General features: G+C 46.8%; 1 protein-coding gene across 3 annotated transcripts in view; it reads right to left on the bottom strand.

Annotated features, from left to right (window-relative positions):
* The window catches only part of LOC144101356 (UNC93-like protein MFSD11), a 47,850-nt gene that overhangs the window by 23,097 nt on the left and 533 nt on the right, over positions 1 to 24,220 (bottom strand). The gene's annotated exons all lie outside the window — the stretch shown is intronic.

The following is a 24,220-nucleotide window of genomic DNA, read 5'->3' on the forward strand; positions in this document are numbered from 1 at the left end:
ATTAAACGCATCGCAGCTAGCGCCAAAGAAACCCCTGGTATGCAATTTTAAAAGCAACAAGCACCCGTATGAGCAGCCGAGAGTGATCGCCGCACGCAGACGATAAGGGCCTGCTGATGGTGCGCCATATGTCTTTCCTCAATGGTGCGCGCAGCTTACTTGCGGCTGACGACTGAGCTAATCAGTTACAAAAGCCGGTGCTAGAAAGCGCTGTGACACGGTTTCATCATCAATCATGCTGTCGCGACTTCCATTACTTCCGACAGCACCCGTCCGCCCGTCCGTCCATCCGTTCCATCCGTCCGTCCGTCCGTCCGTCCATCCATCCATCCATCCATCCATCCATCCATCCATCCATCCATCCATCCATCCATCCATCCATCCATCCATCCATCCATCCATCCATTCATCCAGGCTCTACGGCTGGATGTTTAAAAGAAGCTTTTCTGCCGCGCACTTTTTTTTTAATTCGCCCGTTTTGTTCACAGCAAGGGTCGGGACGTGGTACCATTCGTCAATACAGCCATCCGCAAAACACAACAGAAAATTTCTAATGGACGTTTTTATCACGTGTTTCTCCTGATTCATGATATTACTCTAAATGTCGCGTTGGTGCTGCGCGCAGTGTAAGAATAGAATTCTTACACCGTGGTGCTGCGTGATGTTCCGTCCCATTGTTCTGGTGCGTGATGTTCTGTCGCATTGTTCTGCTGTCTAACGTTCGGCTGCGTAGTCCAGTGCGTGACATTTCGACCATGACGCCACTGCCATGTTTAAATTAATGCCAATCAGGTGAAACTTTATAACTTTCGCTTTTCCACATGGATGCATATCGTGAAACCACAACAGAAGTTTACCGCATTGGTACTGATTTCCATTAGCGTGCTTTGCTCACACACGCAGTAGGGCAAGAAATTTCGAAAACTTGACAAGCTTTATCTAATTTCTGTTTTCAGTAAAAAAAAAAAATCGATTGTTTGCCTTCGTGGCCATGTCGGTGGGTGTTCGGCATCAAAAGCCGCATTCAGTGCTGAGATTTGATTTAAAGACAATATATATTTTGTCCTCGTCACTCGATTCGAACGCGTGGCACGTAACCCGAAATGAACTCCGTGGTCGCCGTTTCGAAGCGGATGGTGGTGTAGCCCAGCCTCCGAGATCCGCATACAACGTCCGAAACGTCATCGCAATTTGCCTTTTGGAAAAGGCACGAGAGCTGGCGACGCAAGTATTTTATTTTTTTTCAGCATATATTACGAAAGTTCCATTTTCGTTTAAATTATACTTCGTTTAAACTATAATTATAAATTACACCACAGCGCGGCGGTCTATTCGGTGCAAAAACTGCACCACTGGGGGCTCTTTGCTCTTGTTGTCGCTGTTATTTTCTACAACCATCTAGTTGAAACTTCGCAAATCTCCGGCGGTTCAAGCTTTACTTAACCATGGAGTAAAGGCAAATACATTCAAGGTAAAAAAAAAACTGCTTAGACAAACGGCGGAAATCAATTTTACTTGCTGACAATATATAAGTGACGATCAGTATTTACAATATTTGTTTATCTTGGGCTTTTGGGGTCGTGTTCATGCATGAAGCCTTGGCCTTCAGGGCGTGCACGGGACCATACACTCAACAAAAATACACCTATATGGGAGCAGAAAGGGAGTAAAGTGTCCTCTAGCGCAAATCTCTTTATAAAAGGGTGTGCTCTAGAGGACAGTTTTACTCCCTTTGTTTAGAGTGTATCTGTCACTCTAAACACACTCTAACAATTACGCCCATACAGGAGGAGTAAATAGCGAGTAAACTGCCCTTTAGCGCACTTCCTTTCATAAAAGGGACTGTACCAGATGACTGTTTACTCCTTTCTGTTTAGAGTGTACCTGCAAGGCGACGAGAACCTTTGTCCCCAACTTTCAAGTCGTTCTAGTCTTTAGTAGTCGCTTTAATTGCTACACTGCATGCGGCTCGAACAAGAAAAAGTGGACTGACTACATTCGACCAAGGCCGTACGCTAGGCTCCTTGCCCTCACGCACGCGCACATAAACACACAAACAAGCGTGACCTTCAAGGACACGAGTCGCAAGCTTCATTACAGCGCGGTGGGCGCAACACACGAAAGGTGCGCGATCACGCGTCGCCAAACAAGGAAGTGAAATCGCGTGCACTGCGCAATGCAGGCACCTCGAGACCACGGGATGCACGACCGACTGCGTTCGTGACCGGAAAAGAATGAGGCCCCCACCTGTCGCACGCACCCTTGCCGGCAGGGGGCTCTCGCAGGTTATACGTGACCACAGTGGTATATACGCACTGTTTCCCGGCCTACAAATGCTGATGCTGACGGGTCCGGACATAATTTTCGACGTTGCAAGTTCTGTGTTTTAAATCGGGCATCTATTTGTTCAGTGCAAGAAAACTGGCCATACAGTGGATGTGAAGTAATCCAAGTAGCACCGAAACGTTACATTTTTTTTGTATTGGTCAAACATTAATAAATTGCTGTCAATGTCCTTGTTCATATCTTTTTTTTAAACGGGTTTTGGAATAAGGTTACCCCAACCTTAATTTTTTTCTTAAGCCTTTTTGAGAACGTTAAATTTTCTGCTTCCATGCTGGTATATTGTATTCATAATGTAATTCTTATTGTTAATTGCTTAAACCTCTTGTTATGATCCATTCCAGCATGCCCTTTAAATGCCGTTATATCACTATTGTATGTTGTTCATTGTTTTTTCTTGCGTAATGTTCCTCCCCTATGCAATGCTCACATGTAATGCTCACCGCTGGGTAACGTGAGCGGGCGGATGTATGTTGCGCGCTCCAGAGCCGAGCGGTTAATTTCCGAAAGACGCGTGGGATAGCCAGAATTCGTTCTGTACACCACGGCACCGTGAACCTTGTTGTAAAATTCCAATTTAGCCAGACGCCTAACTAGATAGTTAACAAATAAACTGTTCGAATTCAATTAATCTACAGCTCACCACTTAACACGATTCACCTCTTTTCTGACGTCCGCACAGCACTGATATTGGTATCCCGCAAAAGCCGTTTTTTTTGTTTACTTCAAAATGCTTACTTTCGCATATATACCCTGCAGATATACGGTGCCTTGCGCGGCTTGCTGGATGGTGGGGGTTATATACAGAAAGTACGGTAATTGCGCGATGAGGTCGGCGACACCTGAACAGAAGATAAATATTTCCCTAAGAGACTCCCGTACAACTTAGACAACCAATAAAATATACTCATAGCTGTCCCAAGCTTGCACAGCAGCTATATACTCACTTTCATTCTGGCAAAATGTATTGATCTTGTTTGAAGACTATACGCGGTTAAATTTTATGTCTACACCCTGTACAAAAAAGGCCGGCACCGACTTCTTTGTTGTATTAAGAGATCGCCCTTACAAAAATTTTTTAGACAGTCTATAGACTGTCCATAGTCTTCAGTCTCTAGACTCTCTATAAACAAACCATACAGAACAGTCTATAGGCAATATAAATCCTATACGGAGTCTGTAGTCAGTCTACTATAGACAATCTATAGATTTATGGTCATACACTTTTAGTAGAATTTTGTATATAGACTATGAAGAGACGAAATATCTATATAGGAAGGCAACAGAGTTTATAAGAAATCTAAACACCATTTTCCTAAGGTCGGGCTGAGCACGCATTATTGAGAGCTGCACGGAACGAAACACACATCCAGAAGCCTGAAACAGGCGTATGTCATCCGAGTTCAAATACACCGCATAACAACAGCCCGCAGACGAAAGTGACTAAAGTAAAGTCAAAGAGGAACGCTCGCACAAAGCCTGCAGACGAAGCAAAGCGGCAGCGCGACCGCACTGACGTGACTCATGGAGAGAGCAAAGCGCTTCGCAGACACACGTGCCTCTGAATCCCTCCCGAGTCCGGCGGGGAGCATGCAGCTGTTCCGAGCACCCGGACTTGGCTGCTCATGTGTATTTTTTTTTTTGCTTTCGCGCACACATACAGTGGCTTCTGCCTTGACGGCCAAATCAGATACGATCGGTGAAAAGTTCGCCGTTTGAAAACGTCGACGAGTGCGTTTTCCAGAAAAAAAGACTCAATTTCGAGGCGATTGCCGCAGGTGAAAAAAACAGACCGGCCTTCAGGGATCGATTTCAGCTCAGTCTCTCTCATACAGGTAAATACTACGCGAAAGATATCGACTGTATACACTGTATATATGATGCATGTGTTAAAGAAAGAAAGAAAGATAGACAGAAAGATAGAAAGAAACGGGGGGATCGAGGTCCAAACGTTCGTGACCATTAGTTCATAAACGACAAAATAAATTTGAATTGCAAAAAAACTAATTACTGAATTGAATTGGCAGTTGGCGAAAGGAGATGGCGCAGTATCTGTCTCGCATACCGGTGGACACCTCAACAGCGCCGTAATAATAATAATAATAATTGGTTTTGGGGGAAAGGAAATGGCGCAGTATCAGTCTCATATATCGTTGGACACCTGAACCGCTCCGTAAGGGAAGGGATAAAGGAGGAAGTGAAAGAAAGGAAGAAAGAGGTGCCGTAGTGGAGGGCTCCGGAATAATTTCGACCACCTGGGGATCTTTAACGTGCACTGACATCGCACAGCACACGGGCGCCTTGGCGTTTTGCCTCCATAAAAACGCAGCCGCCGCGGTCGGGTTCGAACCCGGGAATTCCGGATCAGTAGCCGAGCGCTCTAATTACTGAGCCACCGCGGCGGGTTGAACAGCGTCGTAAGGGAAGGGATAAAGGAGGGAGTGAAAGAAGAAAGGAAGAAAGAGGTGCTGTAGTGGAGGCCTCCGGAATAATGTGGACCACCTGGGGATCTTTAACCTGCACTGACACCGCACAGCACACGGGTGCCTTTGCGTTTCGCCTCCATCGAAACACAGCCGCCACGGTCGGGTTCTGATTTCTGTTTATTCAGTATTTCTCGACATGCTGATTACAGCTACGCCCTTTGTAACGGGCGGGCGGCGGGTGTACCGCGCGGCCAAGCCAGGTATTCGCCGCTGATGTAAATGTATTTCTTCACGTGGCAGATTCATTTTTCGTAACAAAACGTGATTCGAAATGACTCTTTTCTAACTGTTACCGGCAGCAAAGGCCTCATTTCCGGAATTACGGTTTTACATGTAGTGAGGTCTTGAAAATGCCACCAGGAGCAAGATCTGGAAAATATAATCCATGGCTTCATCGATTGGTTACCAGAGGATCCATGTTGGATCCATGTTGGCTGCCAGAGAAACCACGTTGGATGCTTGGAACTTCTCATGTTGTTCCTCAAGTTGCAAGACATTCTCTCGTTGGATGCTTGTCCGATGTTTTTGGAGTACTGAAAGTGTCCCCAATCCTTTTTACAGTATTATACAAGTATTCGCGCAAGACTTTCTTGACGGCAGCAACATTTGCGTCACTGTATGGTTGATGATGGAGGGGTGGCCACTGCGTTGTTCATTTGCAATGTCAAACTGTCCGCTTTGAAATAACTGAAACCGCTCGGAAACAATGGTCCTAAATGCATCTTCACTCCCAAGATGCCGCTGCACCTCGACAAGTCATTTAATGGTGCTCATACCACAGTCAACATGGTACAACATGACTGCTCGTTTTTGCTTCTTCAAGAATTACAAAACGGCTGAACTCGCAGCAGGTCCAACTTTGTTTATATTTCTAGTGAGCACGTTTAGCTGGAACCATGAACCATTTGTATACCTATAAAACTACATAATAATAATAATAATAATAATAATAATAATAATAATAATAATAATAATAATAATAATAATAATAATAATAATAATAATAATAATAATAATTGGTTTTGGGGGAAAGGAAGTGGCGCAGTATCTGTCTCATATATCGTTGGACACCTGAACCGCGCCGTAAGGGAAGGGTAAAGGAGGGAGTGAAAGAAGAAAGGAAGAGAGAGGTGCCGTAGTGGAGGGCTCCGGAATAATTTCGACCACCTGGGGATCTTTAACGTGCACTGACATCGCACAGCACACTAAACCTACATGCAGATATCCTTTTAAATCTAAGACAACAAACTCATGCAGCAAAACGTACTGCCAAAAGCCACGAAATTTTGGACCTCCCCTTCATAGAATTCCGAAGGTTTCAGAAGGCTCAGAATTCCGGATGAACACAAGTCAAGAGTATACATGACTGTAAAATAACTATTTTTTTAGCGGTACTACCCAGACGTCATGCCGAAACGTTAATGACAGTACATGCCACGTATACTTTAAGAGGGTTTCTAATTGGGCTAGTTGGTAGTTAACACGGTCAGTCATAATTGCGCTTTTGAAATGACTTGGGACAACACAGGGCGCACCAGTGTTTGTGTCGTCCCTGTGTTGTCCCAAGTCAATAATAATAATAATTGTTTTTTTTGGGAAAGGAAATGGCGCAATATCTCTCGCATATATCGTTGGGCACCTGAACCGCGCCGTAAGGGAAGGGATAAGGGAGGGAGTGAAAGAAGAAAGGAAGAAGGAGGTGCCGTAGTGGAGGGCTCCGGAATAATTTCGACCATTTGGGGATCTTTAACGTGCACTGACATCGCACAGCACACGGGCGCCTTAGCGTTTTTCCTCCATAAAAACGCAGCCGCCGCGGTCGGGTTCGAACCCGGGAACGCCGGATCAACCCAAGTCATTTCAAAAGCGCAACTATGACTGGCGTATACTTTATTTGTGCACAAGCACAACCTTGGAATGCAGTTTTATTAAGTGCAAAATTCGGCGGCAAAAAAAAAAGCTCCGATGATAGACCTCCGAATTTCGTATCGAGCGTTCAAGAACGAGTTCACAGTTTTCCCCACAAACAACCACCGTGAAACAAACAAATAAATAAAAAGTACCATAAAAACGCGCCCGCGCGGTTTCTCCCAGGCATAAATACTCCGAGAAGCCGACACCCATATGTACAGCACAAAGCGCTTCAGTCCAGATATGCCCGCTCCCAGCATAGCGCGGTATATAATGCAGTGGAAGTTTTCCGTCACCGCTGCAGCCATGCACGGAAAAGGGTTCGAGCAGAGCGCGAGCCGGTTATTAATGGCATGTATCACAGCGCACTTTGACATCCAGGTCAAGCGATGTTGCATGCATATACATACGCAATGGAGGCCAGGAACTTGTTGTCATCTGTATAACACCAAAGGGGGGAAATATATGAATGCGATCCAAGAAGCGCGCACTCGTATTTGTATATATATATATATATATATACATATATATATATATATATATATATATATATATATATATATATATATATATATATATATATATATACAAACGCCACGTGCCTCCTGCTTCATGCACGTAAACACAACCACGCTCGAAAGGGATGTCATATCCGCGTGCGCCAGCCATATATACATACAGGGGGGTGTGAGAGCCGTGACACAGATATATATGAGAGAATGTGACCTCTTCGCATTCCCCAACAAAAACGACGGAATTCCCGACCGCGCGGAATTCTGCGCGGCCCATGCCCGGAACGCGTCACCTTCTTTCCAACCTACTCCACAGCACAGTGCTCGAGATACGGGGCGCACAAACGGGTTAATTGCATGGCATACGCTTGACGCGGCTCCTTCGTCACCACACCCTGTATATGCGTATACGTTTAAGCTGGGCCGCTTAAATGCGTGCTGTGTTGGGAAAACTGCAACGGTATATATATACACACGGACCCGCCGCGGTGGCTCTGTGGTTAGGGCGCTCGACTACTGATCCGGAGTTCCCGGGTTCAAACCCGACCGCGGCGGCTGCGTTTTTATGGAGGAAAAACGCTAAGGCGCCCGTGCGCTGTGCGATGTCAGTGTACGTTAAATATACCCAGGTGGTCGAAATTATTCCGGAGCCCTCCACTGCGGCACCTCTTTCTTCCTTTCTTTCACTCCATCCTTTATCCCTTCCCTTACGACGCGGTTCAGGTGTCCAACGATATATGAGACAGATACTGCGCCATTTCCTTCCCCCCAAAAACCAATTATTATATATACACACGGCGGTGGTTCCAGCCAGTTAAGGGAGAGGGGTGTAGGAGGGGGAGGGGGAATTTGGAAGCGCTCTCGTCGCATGATGAGCGGTCAATGAATTGCCGGCTATACAGTTTTGCTGCAGCTGCCACGATTGGCCTCCGGTAAAGGAACCGGCCAATCAGCAAGAGGTTTTGGGGCACCAGCCCTATGGCCATTAGATGGGTGGTTAGCAATCACACATAACGGCTACTCATAAACATTAGCACGACTTTTCAACCTCCCGCAGTTCACAGAAGAAGATAAGCGACTCGTGAATATAACAGTGCCGTCATCTCATCACTTTATACCCTACCAGGTTCACCTCGACCTCGTGACCGCGGCAATGTTCTATTCTCAAATGCCTCGCCAAAATTGCATTCTCGGAGGCGAGATTCTTCATTTTCCTGCTACGCAAACTATACTTATATATGGATATGGTGTCTTCGTAATATACACTACTCGCTCATTAAGCCGCTGCGGTAGCTCAGTAGTATTTATGGTGCTCGGCTGCTGACCCGAAAGACGCGGGTTCGATCCCGGCCGTGGCGGTCGCATTTCGGTGGAGGCGAAATTCTAGAGGCCCATGTACTGTTCCATATCAGTGCCCGCTATAAAGAAGCCCCAGGTGGTCGAAGTAATTCGGAGCCCTCCACTACGGCGTCCCTCATAGCCTGAGTCGCTTTGGGAAGTTAAACCCCACAAACGAAACGAAACCAAACTGGCTTATTACTTGCTCGTTTTTTTATTGCTTCCATAACCATGCTATACTTGAACCTCGTTATAAAGAAGTTTAAGGGGCCCGACGATTACTCCGTTATAGCCGTAGCTTCGCTATAGCCGTAACTTCGTTATAGCCCGTGTTTACCGAGCTTTCAAGGGGAATCGTAATTCCTTCGTTATATCCATTAATTCGTTGCAACGAGGTTCGACTCACTCAATTCTAGTCTACTACTACCGCTGTTACACTATTACGATGTTTCTCGCGTACTCTTCAAAAACCCTCCGGACACGAGTGGTATAATAATAATAATAATAATAATAATAATAATAATAATAATAATAATAATAATAATAATAATAATAATAATAATAATTGTTTTTTTGGGGAAAGGAAATGGCGCAGTATCTGTCTCATTTATCGTTGGACACCTGAACCGCGCCGTAAGGGAAGGGTAAAGGTAGGAGTGAAAGAAGAAAGGAAGAGAGAGGTGCCGTAGTGGAGGGCACCGGAATAATTTCGACCACCTGGGGATCTTTAACATGCACTGACATCGCACAGCACACGGGCGCCTTAGCGTTTTGCCTCCATAAAAACGCAGCCGCCGCGGTCGGGTTCGAACCCGGGAACTTATCGTCGAAAAACCGCTGACACCAGCCAGCAGCGTTGTAAAGCGGGACGCGTGTACTGCACGCAATTCTATAACGAGACAGGGCGTCCACGTGCCGGGGCGGGCGCAATACATATACTCCGAACGGGTTACGTACGTGCAAGGATGTGGCCTTGCGCGTTTCTCGGAAACAGCTCTAACGGAGTCCTTAAGATTCGATGGCCTGTCTGCGGTGGAATCTTACGCAGCTTCTCACCCCGTTGCAACGTGTCCAGGTCGCCATTAAATATTGCCCGCTCCGTCCGCAACACGTATGCAAAAAAGAGCGAAGTGTCACGAAGTGCTCGTGCGCAGAGGGCTCTCAAAAGCAGCATACTTCGGATTGCCGGCTGATTAAAAAAAAGATAAAAATAAAAATCCCCCGCCCGCACCGCCAGTTCCTCAAAAGCAGCAGACAGAAGCGAATCCGCCGAGCTAAAGAGCTCTCCCGGACATGTCCGCAAGAGAGCGTTTTGGAAAAAAAAAAAAAAAAAAACTCCACTTTTTGCGTTATTGAAAGCACGATGGAACGAAGTGTAACTCCAAATTGCAGACTATACAGTACTTCTCGACCATCATGGTACGTGCGTCAAGATCTCACGTCTGTCGGCGATGGTGACGGCGGGACTCTACAGGCTACACTCTAAACAAAAAAGAATAAGAAGGGTGTAAACTGCCCTTATAGCGCTGTCCTTTTTATGAAAGGGAGTGTTCTAGAGGACAGTTTACCCCCGTTTTACTACTCCCACGTAGGCGTATTTGTTTAGAGTACGGAAGGGCGGGAAATTAAAGGTGAGTCACGAGACCAGCCCCAGCATCCGCCAGACGCCAACGTCATCAGGTATACGCATTGCACCGCGCGATTAGGCCGTGACCACAAGTCGTTCGGGCGCTGGGGGCGCCGGTGTCCACCGCCTTCAAAGCAGAGATCTTCCGGTAGAACAGAGTTCAGAATGGAAAACATGTCCGCACATACATTTTAACACCTCGCGATGAGTACAGCACGCCGCAATTCGTATCGGAACAAAGCTGTCGCAGCAGAGTATACATGACGCGATAGCAGCGACTGCGCGTTTTTTGCTTTGTTTTTACCACTAAAAGCGGGGTAAATGGTCACAACTGTGAAACGAACCGTTCTTTATACTTTCTTCTTTTCATTGCCTGCTTCGGACTTATCTTTGTTGGAAGTTGCATCTCTGCTTCACATTCGATTTTCTCCCGTTCCTGCTCTGCAACTGACACCGCGAAGGTCGCAGAAAAAGTAAAAAGGCTAGTTTTTTTCTCGTTTCTACGAAGGTCAAAGAAAAAGTAAAAGGCTAGATTTTTTTCGTTTCTACGGAACAAACCGAGTTCATGTGGCGGTTACACCCAGTTGCACCGTGTGTTAGTCTAAAAACAACCTCCCATCCCAAACCCTCTGTGCACACACACAGGGACAAAAGGACTGCGTTTCCTTCAAGAAACGCAGCGACTCCCATTCTAATTTTTTTTTCCCGCTCTCAGTCAGTACGACATTGAAACGTTACAGGCATTGTATACTATTGTGCACATTAAGCCATTGTCCCGTCTTCGATCTCCAAGTTAACTGGACCTTCCAATCTATCAGACTACATACTATTACCACTCCTTTTCCCGTCAAAGCTTTCCTGTCTCCAGCAATTAACCGCCTGTGTCTTGGCCACTCCCCCGCAGTGGGTATGTGCTAGCAACGTCTGAGGACTAACGCCACACGGTGGCTCATTAGAGAGATTCAGTATAGGTCGCATAGGGCGAACTGCGCGTACAGCTTACAGCTACAGCTTACCCTCTACCACGCCCCGCAACTGCGCGTGCGCTGATTGGTCCCCACGCGGCAGGCTAGAGCGCTGTTGACCACCCTACTGTTGACGGGAGCGTGGCGCCACCTAGCGCTTTTAGGGCGATCTGCACATGCGCAGTGGCTCTCCAAGGGAGCGGATTGCGCTATGAGGATCGCGAATCTCTCTATTGGCTATGGCGTTCGGCTGCTGATCGCAAGGCCGCCGGATCTAATCCCGACAGCTGGAGGCGAAATGCAAAAGACCCAACGTTGCCAGTGCACGTTAAAGATCCCCAGGTGCTCGAAATTAATCCGGAGCCCTCCACCCCGTCCCTCACAGCCAGCGGCGCAGCAGCTTCCGGTCGTTAAACCCCGCATACCACCACTAATCGCGACAAGGGCGCATTAGGGGTGCCAATACAAACCGAACTAGGGAACAGAGGCGGATAGCGTCGTATAGATAAGGGGATAAACCGATAAACTGTCTGGCACCGCAGGCACAGTACCGAAAGATAAGAAAGCTAAGTGCATGTGTATGGGCATCCGGCGCCTGCAGCGGTGCAAAAAGTCCCAAGGAGCGAATGCTTCGCGGAAAGGTCCGCGGAAACTCCATTTGAAGACTTTCCGAACCGCAGCGGCGGCCTATAAGTGGTTTTGAACATCCGCCTCGCATGCGGGAGGTGCGGAGGTCGATCTCAAGTGCCGCCGGGTACCCACCGGTGATACAATAGGTAAAAACTTTCCCCTGGTCTGGTGCTGGGCTTATTTAGGGTGAAATGCTTGGGAAATGGGTATTTGACCCAACCTTGAGTAAAAGTACAAACCTTGTCCCATGGCGCGCTTTGGCCGCAGATGCCCTTGCGCCATAAAAATCCATCATCATCCTAGGCGCCATCGCGCTCTACGCACGTTACAGCTTAGCCCAGAAATTACGAAGCACAAGACGAAAATTCGTTTACAAGTCTGCTCTTCGTAGCAACTCACAATGAAACTTAAAGGGGCTGTGAAGGAGGCTCTAATAAAGTTGCGGCATGCCTGGGATATTGAAGCACGCCGCTTCACGAATAGTGTCCGGCAAGGATTTTTTAAATGCGCTTTGTAGAAGCTGAGTTATCTGTAGTTAAAATTTGAATTTCAGCGTCTTCGCGCCTTTCCCTCTCCTCTCGTCACTTTTTGCACGCCGAAAGGTATACGCGCTCCTTCGCCGACCCTCCCTCTGTGAGCTGAGCTTCCCGACCCCCCGGAGCTAGGCGGCTTATTGGCCGCGGCCACGGTAGCTGCCTGACGTCTGAAAGAATCTAACCAATGGCCACCTCTAACCTTGTCTACGCAGATGTGGGGGACGGAGGAGGGTGCGAGCATGAAAAAGTCGCCGGGAGGGGCTCGCCAACTTTGACGCGTGATTGTGGGTCGTCTGCTGCGTGTAGAAGAGTGTTATTTGGCTCTGGTTTTCATGGCAACGCAGTGCAGTGATTAAGTGAGTTAATGTGCTCTCCTCGGAAAGCGTTTCAGAGCCCCTTTAATGGAAGACCGCTGGAGACGAACCACCAGCGCTACATAAGCTCATGCTCGGGGATGAGTTCTAGTGAAGTGCGTATATGAACGTGGAGTGTTTTAGAGCGAAAGCTCTGCACAGCAGGATTTCCGTGATGGAGCCAAGCCTATCCCCGTCAACGCTGTATCGCACGCCGGAAACCAAGGGCGGCGTGCACGTGCACGTGACCACGGGCGTATACGTCACTCTACGAAGACTACGAAGGTAACGCGAGGCGCGGTCGTCCGGCGCAGCAGTTTCTAGAAGAGTGTCATAGAAGAGTGTCATGGCACACGCACAGTCCCAGCAACTGCAACCAAAGAAATGGGAGGAAGCAGCATGCACGCGACGGCTCTCACTCGTCGCCGCCCTCAAAAATCGAAACTGCACCCGAAATTATGCCGGAGCCCTCCACTACGGCACCTATTCCTTTCTTCTTTCACTCCCTCCTTTATCCCTTCCCTTACGGCGCAGTTCAGGTGTCCAAAGATATATGAGACAGATACTGCGCTATTTCCTTTCCCCAAAAAACCAATTATTATTATTATCACCCGACCGCGGCGGCTGCGTTTTTATGGAGGAAAAACGCTAAGGCGCCCGTGTGCTGTGCGATGTCAGTGCACGTTAAAGATCCCCAGGTGGTCGAAATTATTCTGGAGCCCTCCACTACGGCACCCCTTTCTTCCTTTCTTCTTTCACTCCTTCCCTTATCCCTTCCCTTACGGCGCGGTTCAGGTGTCCAACGATATATGAGACAGATACTGCGCCATTTCCTTTCCCCAAAAAACCAATTATTATTATTATCACGCGTCGGCACAGAGATCTCACCGTGAGCGCTGACAAACGCGATAAATAATAATAATAATTGGTTTTGGGGGAAAGGAAATGGCGCAGTATCTGTCTCATATATCGGCGGACGCCTAAACCGCGCCGTAGGGGAAGGGATAAAGGAGGGAGTGAAAGAAGAAAGGAGAAAAGTGGTGTCGTAGTGGAGGGCTCCGGAATAATTTCGACTACCTGGGGATCTTTAATGTGCACTGACATCGCAAAGCACACGGGCGCCTTAGCGTTTCCCCTCCATAAAAACTCCGCGGTCGGGTTCGAACCCGGGAACTCTGGATCAGTAGTCGAGCGCCCTAACCACTGAGCCACCGCGGCGGGTTGACGTGACGCTGATCGACGTATCCGTTACGAAAATTTCTTCAGATAGCCTATAGATTGTCCATAGAGAATTCCTAGAGAATCCTATTCACAATCTACAGTTCGCTGAATAAAACATGTTGCGGGGCTAATTGGTGATGCATTTTTCTTTCCTTCAAATTAAACAGCGCTACATATCTAGACTTGAAATTTTTGGCCATAAATATACATATTTATGGCCATACACTTTTAGCAGACTTTTGTCTATAGATAGTTATGGGCGTACACTTTTAGTAGACTTTTGTCTGTCGATAGTTATGGCCATACACTTTTAGTAGATTTTTGTCTACAGACAGTTATAGACTACAAAAGTCTACTAAAAGTATATCGCCATAAATTTGTAGATTGTCTATAGGATTTAAACTGCCTAAGTCTTAGCTTTTGACAGTTGTAGACTGTCTATGGACAAAAGTCTATTAAAAGTGTATGGCCATCAATCTGTAGATTGTCTATAGGATTTAAACTGCCTTAGTCTTAGCTTTTGACAGTCGTAGACTGTCTATGGAGAAAACTCTATTAAAAGTGTATGGCCATCAATCTGTAGATTGTCTATAGGATTTAAACTGCCTAAGTCTTAGCTTTTGACAGTTGTAGACTGTCTATGGACAAAAGTCTATTAAAAGTGTATGGCCATCAATCTGTAGATTGTCTACAGCATTTGAGCTGCCTATAGCTTGTGAACAGACAGATGGAGATATCTATAGGAAGGCAATATAGAGTCAATAAGAAGTCTATAGACTTTCTGTAGAGCTCTTCCATACACTTATTTTACAGACCGAGCGTCGACGCCAGGACTGCAAGTCGCCGCGGCGCGTGAACATCGAAAGCGACAGCCAGGAGGCTTCGTTCGAGTCCTTAGCCATGTCCGGATCGTCGACGTGCGCTGCCGATGCACGCAGCACGGTAGCCAGCAGGAAGCGATTAGATGCCGAGGCACGGATGGCGCTGCAGCAAGAACGTCGAAGCCGCCAGCGAGAAGCAGCGTCGGCGAACGCTAGTGGGACGAGTGACGTGCAGCCAATAAATAAACCACAGTGTGCAACGTGGGACAGAATGAATTGCGAATACCAGCGTGAAATGCGTAGGCGTGTTTTCGGCGCTACTCGTGCACGGTGTGCAAAAGACAGTGCTTCAACATAAAATACGCTCTTCACCTCTGCCCGTTATATCGTCTGACGTCTCCGACCTTTCCCTGCATGCCTAAGTTGCCCCGAACTGTATGCTAATAAGGAAGTAATTACTCATTAGCATCCACCCAAGCGCAGCCAAACGGCTATAAAGGGCTATGCATCTTCAACAGAAACCTCTTAATTAAAGGAAAATGCTTGGTTTAGGGTTCGAACCCGAGACCACCACTCCACTGCAGCAGTCGCTCTACCAAACTGAGCTAACTGGGACGGCTGGCTGAGGAAGATGTGTATCTTTAATCTGTAGCCGTGCGGCTGCGCTTGGGTGGATGCCAATGAGTTATTGCAAATCTACTCCACCTTGGAGGTTTCCCCTAAATATGGGATGAAACCTACGCTAATCTGGAACGTCTCCTGTTCTCCTGCCACAGGCCGATCAGCTTACTGTCTGTTGCCTACAGGGTATTTATAATGTAGACACTAATACAGTCAGGAGAAACCTTAGACTTCAATCAAGCAAAGGATCAGGCAGGTTCCGCAAAGGGTATACGACAATAGACCATATCAACACTAGCAGTCAGCTGAAAGACAAATGCGCAGAATATAACCAATCCCTATAAATAGCCTTCATTGATTACGAGAAAGCATTTGACCTACTGAAAACGTCAGCAGTCATGCAGGTATTCCAGAATCAAGGTGTAGAAGAGCCTTATGTAAAAACATTTTGGAAGACATTTTGGAAGCGGGTGCACAGCTAGTCCTCCATAAAGTCAGCAATAAAATTCCAATAAGGAAGGGCGTCAGGCAAGGAGACACGATCTCGCCAATGCTATTCACCGCCTGTTTACAGGAGGTATTCCGTGGCCTGAATTGGGAACAGTTGGGGATAAGAGTTAATGGAGAATACCTAAATAATCTGCGATTCGCTGATGACATTGCCTTGCTGAGTCACTGAGGAGGTAAACTGCAAATCATGATCAATGAGTTAGGCAGGCAGAGCAGAACGCTGGGTCTAAAAATTAGCATGCAGAAAACCAAAGTAATGTTCAACAGTCTAGCAAGGGAACAGCAGTTCACAATTGGAAGCGAGGGGAAGGAAGTGGTAAAGGAATTCGTCTACATAAGGCAGGTAGTGACAGCTGATCCGGATCATGAGAGGGAGATAACTAGAAGGATAAGAATGGGGTGGAGCGCATATGGCAGGTTCTCTGAGACCATGGACGGCAGCTTACCAGTATCCCTTAAGAGAAAAGTATACAACAGCTGTATCTTGCCGGTACTCACCTACGGGGCAGAAACGTGGAGGCTAAGGAAAACGGTTCAACTTGAATACAACACAACGAGCTATGGGAAGGAAAACGACTGGTGTAACATTAAGAGACAGGAAGAGTGCAGAACGAGTCAGGGAACAAGCACGGATTAATGACAACCTAGTCTAAATCAAGTGGAAGAAATGGGTTAGGCATGCAGGGCATGTAATGCGAAGGCAAGATATGCTCTGCGCCTTAAGGGCAGCGGAGTGGATTCCAAGAGAAGGCAAGCGTAGCAGGGGGCGGCACAAAGTTAAGTAAGCGTGTGAGGTTAAGATGTTTTCGGGGATAGGGTGACTAAGCTGGTATAGGACAGGGTTAATTGGAGAGATATGGGAGAGGCCTTTGCCCTGCAGAGGGCGTATAGTCAGGCTGATGATGATGATGACGACGTACGGATAGGTGACCAATACGAATTTTCTCGTACCTGTATAGACAGGACAAAAACAGACCCTGCAGCGTGATTACGTGCACTGCAAGAGACACTCTCCCCGTGTATACGTGACGGCGCGCGATCTGGGGCAAGGTCGGTTAGGAGGACGTCACGAATGGCCTCGTCTAACGGCGTCCCGATCCCAGAGCGGATATTGCGTCGACTATACATACGGGAACTGTCACAGGGGGGTTACCCGCAGCACGTGTTTTCCGAGACTGAAGACTGCACATAATTACGGATGCTCTAATACACCGCGCGATGTAAGGCATTATCGTAAGACAGTTGCAAGACTGACGGTCCAGACAACCTATACCCGTTCCCACCTATTACGGGGGCAAGCGACTTTATACAGTGGCCCAGGGCTTTTGAGGATGAGTTGCAGGATGGATACCCGTTTGCAACAACTACATATGGATCAGGGGCTCAAAGAAAAAAAAAGGCCCGTTAACTGCAATTTCGGAGTACGTTAAAAAAACCCTGCACATAATGGAGGGAATTCCTTGCCATACGTCATGGCGTCCCTCATAGCCTGTAATTATTTTGAGGGACTAAAAGTCACATTATACTCATTTGTTCAGCGTGGAGGCGAAACGCTAAGGCGCCCATGTGCTGTGCGACGTCGGTGCACGTTAAAGGTCCCCAGGTGGTCGAAATTATTCCGGAGCCCTGCACTACGGCACCTTTCTTCTTTCACTCCCTCCTTTATCCCTTCCCTTACGGCAAGGTTCAGGTGTCCAACGATATATGAGACAGATACAGCGCCATTTTTTTTCCCCCGAAAACCAATTATTATTATTATTGCCTCACAGTTTGAAGAGTATTTTTGGGAGTAAAAACTACATTGTACTCCTTTGTCAGCCGTTGCCCCCCAGCTCGTAGAGTATTCTGGGAGTAAAAAACTACATTATACTCCTTTACCCGCCGTTGCCTCCCAGCTCGTAGAGTATATTGGGCAGTAAAAACCACTTTATACTCCTTTGTCCGCCGTTGCCTCACAGCTCGTAGAGTATTCTGGGGAGAAAAAAACCACTTTATACTCCTTTGTCCGCCATTGCCTCCCAGCTCGTATGGTATTTTTGGGAGTAAGAACCATATTATACTTTTTGTCCACCGTTGCCTTGGGCAGAGGAGTATAACTGTCACAACAGCGCAATCTGACTGCACTGCAGTGCCCTGTCTTCACTTTCGGGAACTCCAGCAAGACTGAAATCGTGAAAGTTTCGACATCGACGCTGTCTGCTTCGTTTGCGCGTGACGAGATAACACAAGCATCCACTGATGTGATACCAATGCACAATGCATGTATATGAACAGAGCCGGATTCTTCCGGACCGTACTTGTAACGAGGCAAGTACACTGACGAAGCACTCCTTATCTATCACTTCACCTCATTTTTTTTTCTCGCAGGCCAGCTATCTTGGCAGTGGGCGTACTCAATAGAAAGCGATAGTATTTACGAATACGAGGGCGTTATCGATCAGAAAATGTGTCGCACACGTCTGCCTCCTGAAGTAGGCGTAGCCTATTTCCGAGTGTTGTGTGACAAGGACGATTCACGAGAGTAGCGGAGGTGATTCCACTAATGAAAGGTCACCTTCTGCAAAGTGCAGTGGAATACCACTCAAACGAACTGCAGGTAAAACCTTAAGACAATGTTCGCTGAATTAGAATAAGCACGCCAGCCACTTATACTGGTGAAGCGAAGTAAATTTAAAGCATTCGTGGATTCCTAACGGCTTGTATAACGCTGAAAACTTCACGCATGAATTCTGTGCTATAGACGCGGCGACAGCTTAACGCTGTCTCGTTAAAAATGTACAAGATAAAAATACAAGATAAAAAAAAAACAGAACGGCAGTTGGTAAGAACCACTGAATCACGGTCCGCGGCGTCTTGTATTACTGCGCTAGCTAATCGCAACAGTAAACGAAATCAGGTTATTCAACAAGCCAGTTATAAAATTTCTAGAACTTATGATATTTATTGTGATTAGCTTGGTGTTTAGGCAACGAGTAAAGTTTTAACAACGGGCTACTTTTTTTGCCGCGGATGAATTCTGTGCGGCGGTCCTGAATGTGGCCGAAGCTTCACTGCAGACTTAAGAAGCCCGTGTCGCGGACAAGCCGACGTAGGCGTCTGTTGTCGACATCGTTGCCACGTGAGCGAAAAATCCCCAGAGAAGCAACCAAGGTGGCAGGTTGGCCGCCCAGGTCACGCGACCTTGTGGCGTCGTCACAATCTGCCCACCGATTTGTTAGCAAACTGCCCATCGTGGACTGCCAAACCGGTGGCAGCACGACACGTACAGCCCTTGCCAAAAGTTTAGAGCGCAAGATGGTTCGATTCTTAGCCTTGCAGTGTGCTCTTGCAGCATCCATGGAGTTTGGCAGGACCAGAGGTCTCTATACCTTAATGAGATTTGTAACCCTGGGTGCGAGCCACACGGCGTGGCCTAGCATTAAACTCTCTTGGCATCTGAACTTTTGACAAAGGGTGTACATGAATAGGCGCTTGTGTGTGTGTGTCCTATTCATGTACCCAGGTGGCACCAAGCATGGAATGTTATAAAGTTGTGTAAGTCGTAGTAATGTCACATTTGAACGTTATGCCAATGTTGACAGTTAACGATCGAACAACGTAATATGTTGCGTGGTAAACGTTAATGCTAAACCTAAACATTATATTAATGCTACGTTCAAATCATAACTGTAAAATAACATTGACAATTTCAAGCACCGTGTTTGAGAACTTTCCCCATTGCGTGCAGAGCTCACGTTTTTCAACAAAACTTTGCAGTCAAATGTCTGAGATGATGCCTGGCATAGAGTGCATGCACAGCCTCAAAATTTAAATTGAAAACTTGGCATATTACCCACTCACCCGCTATCACGCATGGGACACCGTTCCTGGGTGGTTCTAATAATAATAATTGGTTTTGGGGGAAAGGAAATGGCGCAGTATCTGGGTGGTTCTATAAGCTTGAGGCCATGATATCCGCTAGAAAGCGAGTGTACGATTTGCATGTGTAATGCTATATTGCAGTGCTCAAGTTTCGCCCCCATTGCTCCTTGGAGGTCGTTGATTGAAGCTGTGTAATCTCGAAATTTGCGAATATCTGGTCTCACAGGGTAATTTTAGCATTTTAGGAAATGTTTACGTTGTTCAAATGTTCAATTAGAGTTTGAAAAATGATTTCCGGGCCTTGTTTTTAACGCTTAAGAAACGTTACAAAAATAGAGGACATTAGGAACATTGTGATAACGTTTGACCAAAAGAAAATTGTAACATTGTTACAACTTTTCGGTCCTACCTGGGAACTTCCTCCAATACACGCGACTCCTTACGGCGCGGTTCAGGTGTCCAAATATATATGAGACAGATACTGCGCCATTTCCTTTCCCCAAAAAACCAATTATTATGATTATACCCGCGACTATATGCAGCCTCCAATTGAATTCATCTGCGTAGGCATTTAGACCAACCTAAAATAGATGTGTTGCATACAACGGTTCCGCAAAGCAAAAGTACGGAGGCTGCTGAAGTTTCATAACCTGCGCGGTTTCGAAAGTGCAGTGCCTGCAGTTTTGGGGAATTGCTGCCCGTCGGCAGAAACGATGTGACTTACGAAACCGCGATATATGTCACATAATAGCTCTGCGACGAGTTTTCTGTTCTCTCTGCTAGAAATAAATAAATAAACTGAAATTTGACCATCCAGTACGTCCAAGATAGTCGATCTTACCAAATAGCGAAAAAAACACCGAGTTGCATTTAGACTACTGTCCTTGGTTTTCGGGCCCGATTTGGTAAAAATCGGGCGCTAGAGTTCGAGCTCAAATACGGATACCAATCCGGTCATCCGACAAAAAGATTTATAATTTCAGTTTTTTTTTAACTTTTTTTCTAGGTTGGTTGGTTTTCAGAGAAAAGGAAATGAAGCAGTAATTGTCTCACATTTCGGCGGACACCTGAACCGCGCCGCAAGGAAAGGGATAGAGGGAGTGAAAGAACACAGGAAGAAAGAGGTGCCGTAGTGGAGGGCTCCGGAATAATTTCGACCACCTGTGAACCTTTTAACGTGCACTGACATCGCACAGCACACGGCCGCCTTTTGCGTTTCGCCTCCATCGAAACGCGTCCGCCGCGGCCGGGTTCGAGCCCGGGAACTCCGGATCAGTAGCCGAGCGCCCTAACCACTGAGCCACCGCGGGGGGTACATTTTTTCTAACAATAATAATTTTTACTATTAGCTCCCGCTTTTGTGCCGTATACGAAATGCTATGATCTTGCTTACAATTTCCGTACGCGATATATAAATGGCAACTTGCACATCTCTCGGTCGTTCTCGCAACCTTGGGTGTCGTTAGCGTGGGCATGGTGACTCGCACTGACGTCACAGTGGCCGCCATATCGTGATGCATGAAGGACGGCGAAAAGTGAGCGCAGTGTGAAAAGTGAGCGCAAACCCAAGAATACCATGCACCAACTAGCCCCAACCAAAGTTTTATTCATGTCTAATCGGCGTCGCCACCTCCTCCGGCTTGCACCGCGCAAGCTGCGTGCTGTACCTCAAAATGGCGCCCATGCATGACGTCACGTGACGGACAGCACACCTCTCACTTTTCGTACATTTCAAACTTATCAGATCAAGTCAAGCCATAAAAGCAAAAGCTAAAATGAGAATAAAGTAACAATTAAATAAGTACAAGACAGCCATTATAGTCGGATACTTTAACTCAGCTGGTCTGCATTGAAGCCCCGCCCGCATGCAGCACCGCCGAACCGAATGCCTCCGAAAAAAAAGTAATTTTCTTGGTACCTAAATTCGGCTACTGATCCGGAGTTCCCGGGTTCGAACCCGACCGCGGCGGCTGCGTTTCTATGGAGGAAAAACGCTAAGGCGCCCGTGTGCTGTGCGATGTCAGTGCAAGTTAAAAATCCCCAGGTGGTCGAAATTATTCCGGAGCCCTCCACTCCGGCACCTCTCTCTTCCTTTCTTCTTTCACTCCCTCCTTTATTCCTTCCCTTACGGCGCGGTTCAGGTGTCCAACGATATATGAGACAGATACTGCGCATTTCATTTCCCCCAAATACTAATTATATGTTACCTAAACAAGAAGCTAATCACGAGACGAAATTAAAAGCTCAAGAATTTTGATGCCTCCATGGCTTGTTTGATAGACAAACGTTAAAAATCTGATTTTGTTTCCTGTGGTGATTGGCTAGGAGATTAATGCAGGACGCAGTGGACCGTGACCAACTGCCATTTTTTAAAGTATGATCTTACTATATACAGTTCCCGTGTGGCGCCTTCAGCGTTGTTCTCTGGCAAATTAGATTCTTATGAGGGTGCATTTTCGGACTATGGGTTCAAGGATTGGACGAAACCGGGTTTATTCCAAAAACAAAGGGCCCTTTATATTGTACATAAACAAAATCATAAGGATTGCAGCTATTTAATCGTATTCAGTGAGTACACAAAAACGTTCACGAATTGAAGAGGCAAAATGTAGCTTCGAAGACAAAAGTTTTTGAACTGCGTGGATTGAAAAAATGAGCTTGGCATTGACATATAAGAACCAGTTATAGGAAACTTTGCATACGTTTACGAATGAACAACACAGATACGTCCACTCTGAGGCTCCTGAAATAATACTAATTTAAATGTAGTATATGTTTTAAGCTAGACAGCCTTCCAGAAACTGATGCAGGCTGCGTTCCTATCGTCTGCCTCCTAATTTCCTCGACTCCTTCCGATTCTTTTGGCCAGATCACTATGCATACAGTAAGTGCCGAATAAAACGCGACATCTATGCTGAGGGAGACTGCAATACTGGGAGAAGCTGATATTGACCTCGAAAACTGAAACTGAAAATTGTTTTTTTGGGGGAAAGGAAATGGTGCAGTATCTGTCTGACATATCGGCGGACACCTGAACCGCGCCGTGTGGGAAGGGAGGAAGGTGGGACTGAGAGAGAAAGAAAGAGGTGCCGTAGTGGAGGACTCCGGAATAATTTCGGCCACCCGGGGATCTTTAATTACGTGCACTGACATCGCACAGCACACTGGCAACTTTGCGTTTCGCCTTCATCGAAACGCGGCCGCGCGGTGGGGATCGAACCCGAATACTCCGGCTCAGTAGCCGGGCGCGCCAACCACCGAGCCACCGCGGCGGGTGTCGAAAATTCGGTGATCGCTTTTTGAGGTGTCAGTTAACAAGCCCGTATTTCCACTCTAAAAGCTAATGTCTACGTGTTCACGTTCCAGTTGTCCTGTTCGCGTTTCATTCGAAAATCTTCGCGAATGCAGAAAGGCGCGAGGAAGGCTATTCGTTAAATCGAGGATGTTGTGAAATTGCGGCTTCCCTAATATTTGGTTTTCTGTGAAGGTAGAGGCAATTAATATTGGATAGCAAGAGCGAATTTAAGAACAAGAAATGTAAGGAAAACAAAAATAAAGAAAAACGCAGGCTTGAAAAGAAACTGTTAGCTTCCGTTGATTGGCGCCTGCATAATTTAGAGGCTGTTACGGCATTCCAAGCAGCGATCATAACCATGTACGTATTCCACCTGGCAGGTAAATTGCCTCTGTGAGAATGAACCGGGCAAGAGGCATGTTTTCTAAATGGTTGCGCATGCCTCAAATTTTTAGTTCTTTTTAACTCAAGTATATCCGGCAAACAGCGAGAAAGCACGTCAGAAAACGCTAGAGAAAACAATCGATAGCTCAGGTTTTTCTTAATCTTGCTCTACAGTCGTCCCCTGCCCAATTGCAGTGCTTTTGGCGCGCGCGCACGCACGCACGCACACACACCACGGCTCTGGTCTACAGACATAACAAAACAGAAAGAACTTTCAATTCGTTCTCTACGGTTCAGCGTGCACGGCCCATTGTCACATATGTCGTACGTGGCGGTTTATATCATCATGAATTTCTCGCAGTTTCATTTCCCGGATATTGCGATAGCAAACTCGCACACCACGTAGTATACATCTTTTCCTTCCTTCATGCAGTCCACAGTTCGTCCAGAAGTCTCATTTTTCTTCACCCACGTTCATTACCGATATCAGTTTATAAGGTCACTATATAGTTGAAGCGTTTACGCCGAATCCGAAACCCAAGGAGGCCCCCACGTACGCGCAAGAATGCAGCACAACTTGCAGACAGGTTGCGCGCGCGGACCGGGCAAGTGACAAAAAAAAACAACAAAAAAACTCGTCTGACACGTTTTAATGGCAACAGGTATGTTGACCGCGTGCACGACCACAGGATTTTGAGCACATTACGATCGCACAACACTTATGACACACGATTCGGCCGATTCAAAGTGCAAAGTGAGATCGGGGTCGGTGCACAGCAGGACTTTCCACTTGCAGGTGTTTCGTG

This window comes from Amblyomma americanum, chromosome 8 (assembly GCF_052857255.1).
Source record: "Amblyomma americanum isolate KBUSLIRL-KWMA chromosome 8, ASM5285725v1, whole genome shotgun sequence".
NCBI lineage: Eukaryota > Metazoa > Arthropoda > Arachnida > Ixodida > Ixodidae > Amblyomma > Amblyomma americanum.